The sequence below is a fragment of the Arachis duranensis genome, chromosome 5 (assembly GCF_000817695.3).
Source record: "Arachis duranensis cultivar V14167 chromosome 5, aradu.V14167.gnm2.J7QH, whole genome shotgun sequence".
Lineage (NCBI taxonomy): Eukaryota > Viridiplantae > Streptophyta > Magnoliopsida > Fabales > Fabaceae > Arachis > Arachis duranensis.
Window position 1 is genome coordinate 2,314,914 of NC_029776.3, and position 8,086 is coordinate 2,322,999.

Consider the following 8,086-nt stretch of genomic DNA (forward strand, 5'->3'; position numbering starts at 1 on the left):
AAAAATACCAGAAATTATTTTAATATAAAAATAAATATAATATTTTGATTGAATATTGATATTTAAAGTGTATTATAATATTGTAAAAATTATTCAACATATTTTTGCGTATTGGCCAAAATATTGCCATGTATTCAATACACACCCCCACCTGTTCCCACTTACAAAATTTACTCACTTGCAATCATATCAAATAATTTTATTTTGGTTTAATTATTCTATTGGTCTCTATAGTTTCATGAAATTTTCAATTAGGTCCTTATACTTTTTTCTTTTTAATTGAGTCTCTACACTAATTTTTTTTCAATTAAGTCCTTTTTAGTAGTAATTGGCTTAATTTTATAGGGACCTAACTAAAAAAAAGAATTGGTATAAGGACCTAAATAAAAGGAAAAAAAGTATAGGGACCCAATTAAAAAAAAATTTGGTGCAAGGACTCAATTAAAAAGAAGAAAAATATAGGGACCTAATTGAAAATTTCGCAAAACTATATGGACCAACAAAATAATTAAACCTTTTATTTTTAATCAAAAAAATACCAATATTTTTTCATATAAAAAAAAACAGCCTAAAAATGCTGCATAAATTTATCTGAATTCTTTTAACTTTTTCTTCCAATATTTTAATTAACAAACATACACAATATATGCAATTTAATCCTAATCTTCGTGAAGATGCTCATTTGGAGCAGAAAGATCCATTGTAACCTCGTATTCTATAAATTTATGTTGAACTATAAAAGATAATCTTAATCTCTCTTCTAAAACAATGCCAATAAAAATGAAGAGCGAGCAGATAGAAGATGACAAGTTTTTGTGGCCTTTGGCAACAGTAAATACTAATAGTGAGTGAGGATGAGTGGTCAAGTCATGAATCATGATTGTAGATTTGTAGTCATAGCCTCACAGGGTCCTCCTAAACTCCTATTTGCTTTTGCCTTTGTTACTTTCCCTCCCTAAGCAATTCTTATATCAATAACGAAGACAATTGTTTTCAACCAAAATGAGTAAATAACTATGACTAGTGGGCCTTAATAACGATTTTTATTAAGGGTTAGATTTGTATTTCGGCGTTGAAAATATTTTTTATTGCAAATTTGATTCTCCAATTTATATTATATTAAAAATTTTTTTATTTCATCGCAAATCGAATCATTTGATTTGTGCAATATGAATATTGATTCAAATTTCTTTCAAATACGAGGGTTTGATTTATTATTTAAAATAAAAAATAAAATCTATATAAAAAAAATACATCAATCAACCATAAAATAAATGATTATTTTCGTTCTCAACGTTTGGAATAAGTTAAATTTTTTTAGAATTTGCTATTGATATAACATGCAATTTTTTTTATTTATTCCTTTTTGGATCACTTGTGGGCTTACAAATCTTATCAAAGTTATGGACGAAACAATTACTTCATAAAAATGTGTAAAAAATAGAGTTGCATTTAAAAGTCGAATACTTTATTATTAAGTTAACAATCCCGTCTTCGTTTAACAATGTTCCAGTATCTTTGTGTTATTGATTTCCACGAGAAAAAGAAATAGGATATCCTTAAATAAGAAAAAAATTGTTCTCATAAAACATTTTTTTTAATCAAAGATTGGAATAGAAATAAACAAATTATGGATATCTAAACAATCTTTTTGTAGGCGTCATCCTAATTTAATTAGGAGACCAAATTAATTATAAAAAAATGAGTTTAATTAGTCAATTTATTAGTGAATTATCACCATAAAAAATTTTAATAAAATCCCTATTAAGAAGCTAACAAATAGGCCCTTGTTCATTATTGTCCTAGGAAAAAAGAGTACGAAGATATTTTTCAATTTGTTGGATTTTTTTCAGTACTTTTCAAAAAAATAATTATTTAATTAACGAGTTGCTAACAATAAGATATATGACATATATCAACAATGAAGACTTAAGAGCAATCCCATTTAAAATATAACTGAATGTAACTCATTTTCCAAAAAAATCTTTATCCTTATCACAAGTTCTTTTTCATTTTTGTCCAATGAAAATGTGGAAAAAAATGCTTCATATTTACTGATAATAATACATGCGAAAATAACCTATCTATTTTGCTTCGTTTTCACTGTCAATACTCAATACCAGCAAAAATTATATAATTTTGATTTTTGCAATTTTAACTTGCGAAAATACAACTGAATGTGTATATTAGTAAATTCTTATGTTAATTTATTTCTGTAAATAATGAGAATTTTTTATATAAAGAAAAAAAACCCACTTAGTTAAAGAATAAAATGTTTAACATCATCGTAAATTTCACATATACTGTCACCAAAAAAAAAAATTTCACATATACTATTATTAAGCTACTAATAGATTAAGGTCCAGTTTAAGTAAACGGATTAATTAAGTTTTTTTTAAATAATTTAAATAATAAATGTTTATATTAAAAGTAAGAGAAAATAGTCAAATTAGTCTCCGAAAAATAACTCAATCTCTAAATTGGTCCCCAAAAGAATAAATTAATCAAAAGTGTCTCTAAAAAATTTAAAATTGGTAACGTTAGTCCTTCCGTCTATAATTTGACTAACAGCGTGAACATCTGCTTACCTAGCCGTTAGTGTGACACATCAGCTGAAGCTTAAACGACGTCGTTTTCTTTGCTCCCATTTACAACGCTTCATTTTCCATCGCTATTTCGTTACATGTCTCTAATTCCATCTCTCTTCTGGAAACAATATCTCTCTGTAATCCCTTCGTCTTCGTTCCCCACCTATACAAAGACGAAGCGTTGAACGGCGTGTGACAGTCTAGACCGACGACAATATTGTGTTGGAGTTGAAGGTGACAAGTTTGCGACAACCTTGGTCAACCGAAAAGGGCACACTATTGCCTTGCGTGAGAGGTAGGTTACCCTTTTTTTGTTAGTTTCTGAGATTGATTCTGGTTTTATCTCCCGATGAATGTGCTTCTATGATCGTTGGAAATCCATTGTTACTGTTTGCAATGTTAGGGTTTGAAAAATATGTTCAGGCTTAGGGTTTTCGTGGTGATTCATGAATGACTCTATTTTCGAGATTTGAGAACTATTAATGCAGTCTATATAGATGCATGTGTGTGTTTTATTTTTATTTTGATAGTTGATGTTGAATCTGCTTTGCCTGTTTATGAAAAAAATTGCCAATAGTTGAGTGTGTTGCTGTTTTGGTTGTAGATGGAAGGTCCCTCTATGACCTTTGTATTTCACCATGGTGGGAAGTTCAAAATAGATGAATTAGGATATCTGTTTTATGAACCAAATAATACTGAAGTATTAATGGGTATAGAAGCAAACACTCTAGACGTGTTTTTTATGAAGGGATATTATAAAGAAATGAGATATACTGAGATGAACGATTGCTTGTGGAAAGTCCCTGGAACACTTCTGGATAATGGCTTGAGGATGCTAGAAAATGATGCTGATCTGTTGGCATTGGTTAAGGACTGCAGGAGGAACCATTACCTCATAAACATTATTTTAAGCATGTAGTGTCTAAGCCACACGTGGTTGACTGCATGAACGAGGATTGTGATGATGTACTACAGTTGCCAACCATCCCTGAACCTCTAGAGAAACTGAATAAGGACCACAATGAAGTAATGACTCAACATTGTTTTAGGACCACAAAAAAATCACCTCAGCCAAAAAGGAACAAATCTCAGCCCACCAAGTTACCCTCTCCTCAACCCACACCTGAGCCCACACCTAAGCCCGTACTTGAGCCCACACCTAAGCCCATACCTGAGCCAACTCCTCAGCCCACACCTAAACCCAAACCTAAGCCAACACATTAGCCCACACCTCAGCTCACACATCAGCCCTCACAGAAGTCCACACATAAATCCACATATAAGCCCATAAAAAAGCCCATCCATCAGCCCAAGCCTTGGACTAAACCCCAGACTGCTAAAGTTTCTGCCAAGCCTACAACAGCCGATAAGATCAATAACAAGGTGAAAGATACATCCAAAACAAGATTTGGAAGGCAAGTTAAGGCAACTCCAATTGATAATGATAGTGACTCTCATGATTCATATGAGAATGCTGAAGCCAGTTTGTACAAGCCTCCAAAAGTTATAGGAGATTCTACATATAGTAGTGACAGTGATAGTGGAGTTGTGGAGGACAGTCTTCTAGGACCAAGAAAGTAGATCAGAGAGATCGGAGAAGCATAGGCCTACTGCTGACAGAGCAAGGGACAAAGCTATTAACACTGATGACTCCAGCTATGAGGATATCGAATCTGATGAATGCTCTGATGCAGGTATTGTTTATTTAATTGTGTACGAGTTATTGAAATTGCTTGTTTTATAATTCTATGTATTATTTGCTTGTATTACAATTTTGTGGTGAATTGATGTAATTTCAGATTCAGATGATGATTTATTGAACGAATAATCATCAGATGGAGATGAATGGAAGTCAGAAGACTTTGACCAAGAGTTAGACTCTAAGGATGAAGGTCTAGCTGTGCATCCACAGTATAATGACAAGGCCAAATTTGGTGATATAAAATTTGAGGTAAGCATGGTTTTCAAGTCCAAAAAATATTTTATGGCTGCCACTAGAGAAGGAAGGACCCATTGGCACGAAGACAAAGATGAAAATGAAGTATAATCCAATTCGATACATGTACTGTGGAAATATGGGCCATAACAAGAAAACTTGCAGCAAGAAAAAGCAAGACGATACTCAAGAGAAGGCAAGGCTAATGCAATTGCAGCTTGCAGTTGTGCCACCACCACAAGGTGCACTTGGTCCGGAAGCAGACGACGTAGTTGACACTCAGTCCATTCAGACACTCCCTGCAGTAGCACCAACTGCTCCAGATAAACAGATTGAAATTCCTGTTAGTCAGGATGCTCAGCTTCTACCGACACAACAATCACACACCTCAACCAATGTTACTCAGGTTATCTTGTATTCAGTTTTAAATTAAACATTAGTAACTTGTATCTGCTGAATATCACCCTTTGTAATTCATTAAGAATCTGTTTTGTTTGAGACAATGATGATAACTGTTTGCTACAGACTAAAGGTAGAGGAAGGCCTCTAAAACTCCATGTCACCAAGGCCATGACAAAGGAAAATGCCTCTCCAAAGCCTGTTGCTCCAGGATCAGTTGCTGTGTCTGCTAAAATGATCAAGGGTAGCAGCTCCGCAACAGCCAAGAAGCTTGCTAGCTTCATGACATTTGTTCCAACTTCGGGTTTTAAACCTCCCAGAAAAAAAGACATGAAATGATTTGAAGACATGAAATATAGGGCAGTTAGTATTTGTTATTTTGTCAGGGCCAAAATTTGCCATTTGTAGACAATGTGGTAGTTGTGGTATATTGGATAGCCCTGTTTTTTGTATAGTCCTTTAGGTAAGAATAGCCTTAGTACAAACTTCTGTTAAGCTTTTTGAGCTTACCCTTTTGACTATCAACTTCTATTTTTATGTTATTATCATCCTAAAACAGTGTTGTTATTTGAATCTGAGACAACAAAAACTCGTAAACCATTGATCATGTTATGCTAATCCTAGTTTACTTCATTTTAATTATGTTTCTTCTGATTTGCTAAAATTATGTTATGATCAAGAAAAATGGTGCATGTAGAGAACCTTTTTAATAGTTAAAAAATAGGAACATGCATATCAACAGGTTTACTCAAAAGTTTGTTCATATAAAATAATAGTAAATTATGAAGGTTCACAATATCCACATTTTCACAATAACTGCTTCACTTGCCACTAAAAAACATACACATAATCATAAAAACCACAATCACAACTATTAATCCAAAATACAGTTACATCCCAAGTGCTTTAACTTCAGCCTTCTAAGCTCATCATTCTCCATGATAGGTTATGGTTCAAGACAACAACATCACTCTCTATTTCTGCATCAGTTTTAACATCTCCCTTTGCACCATCTAATGCTTCATACTCATCATCCTCAACCCACCTAAAGTAATTGCAGTGGCTGCCGTTCTGCAAAACATTAAGTTACATAAATCTCAAAATCCCACGCAAATAATTAGAAGCTTCAAGAAGACTATATTCATAACTCACCCGGTATCTTGGACAAGCATGGAACAATCTATCTGGATTTTCCTTTGTCCCAAACTTCTTGATTATTGTCTTCAGCCCACAAAAGCACACTTGGTCTGTGTTCTTCCTCCGCCACCGCAGCGACGAGCTCGAAGCATGGCTTCCGTGTGATTGCGACAGTTGTCGTAAATGCTCAATACCCAAGTAGGCTTTCTTAAATTTATAGTGCTTTCTGGGTCATCTCAGACCTTGATATTTTTGCCCCCCTCAAAAAAAGATATCGGGACTTTTTAACATACATTTACATATTAAATTAAAGGATTTACTTGTTACTAATGGAATCTAACCCATGTTCTTCTTTAGATCTACTTGTTTCACTCCGATAGTATCATAAATCGAGTCAATGCATAGGAAATGAATGCATTTCAATACTATTAAGTTAAGTGAAATCGATAAGATGGAATCCGTATTAGACCGCTTCACTTATTTTAGTTTTAATGGATCTTACGAAGCCCGGTCATCCAAGACATGATCTAATAATCCTAAACAATATAATATAGAACAATATAATAGAAATCATAGAATTCATTTTAGAATACTTAATCCCTCCCTTTTTAATTTTTTTTCCAAATTCAAAATTATCAAAATTATATATATAGATTTCTATTATATTAACAGGGAGAATTCAAATTTACAAAGGTGGGAGAGTTTACACACCACCCCTTCTTATTTGAGAATACAATTGGAATACGTAATAAAGCTAGTATATTTATTAAACCTGCACAAATCTTACGCTACCCATCATGCAGTTGCTCAACAATTTCGGCATCTGCATAATCAATCTAACGCTGCAGCAACAATGGCATTTCACAGGAAGAAAGGATTAGGTTTACATACCTAGGACTAATTTGACATAAATAGTGAAACATATCTTGTCACTAGCTATTCTACACCAAGCTGACATGCTGATATGCCAAACTGACGGCCACATAAGCAACTGTTAATGGCGTCAATGACGAAATTAACAAAAGGTAGACGGAAGGACTAACGTTAGCAATTTTAAAATTTTCAGGGACTTTTTTAATTAATTTATTCTTTCGGAGACCAATTTGGAGATTGGGTTATCTTTCGAAGACTAATTTGGCTATTTACTTTTAAAAGTAATTTATAAATAAGTTATTTTGTATTTGATTTTTTAGTTCTAAATTAAAAGTGTTTATTTTAAGAGAAGAGTCATAAAAAGCTTTTTATTACGAGAAAAATTATTTTTTTTAATTTTTCTGTAAATATTAAAATAATTTTTTAGAAAGTTGCAATTTAATTTTAAAAATTATACTAAATATTAATACTATATATTTTTATAAGTTAAAAATAAAAAAAATAACTTATGAACCTATCCAAACGGACTAATATACACTTAAGTGTGTACGAAATATTAGCTAATACAAAATTAGCAGTTAAAATATAAAGAAAAAAGAAGGTATTTAAAAAAAAAAGACCAAATCCAGTACCTTAATTTGGTATGAATCTGTCTTTATTATATTATTGTTAATTTATAAAATATCAATCAACACAAGATTAATCATAATAATAAATTCTTTAATCCCATAACCAATGGTTTTGAGTTTAAATGTTAAGAGAAGAAAATCTAATTATTCTAGAGAAAGGTCCAACAAAAGAAATCAACTTAAATATCACTATATATAAGTTTAAATAATATATTTAAGAGTTCTCTTTACATATTTTTATTCATTCATATGTATCTCCTGCTTGAGGTACAGTAGTGATTTTAAATTTTAAATTTTATTCCTTTTACAATAAGATATTAAATTTATAACTAAAATTAGCTTTAAATTATTATTTTGTTATAATTTAATTATAAGTTATACACCTTATAATATAGAAATAGTAGATATTTTAGAACAGATGTGTAAAGGAAATTGATTTAAAACATATTCGTAATTTTAAACTCTGTTATGTTTGTTAGTGTAAATTATTTTTTCTTTATGTATTTTATTAGAGAAAGTATAGA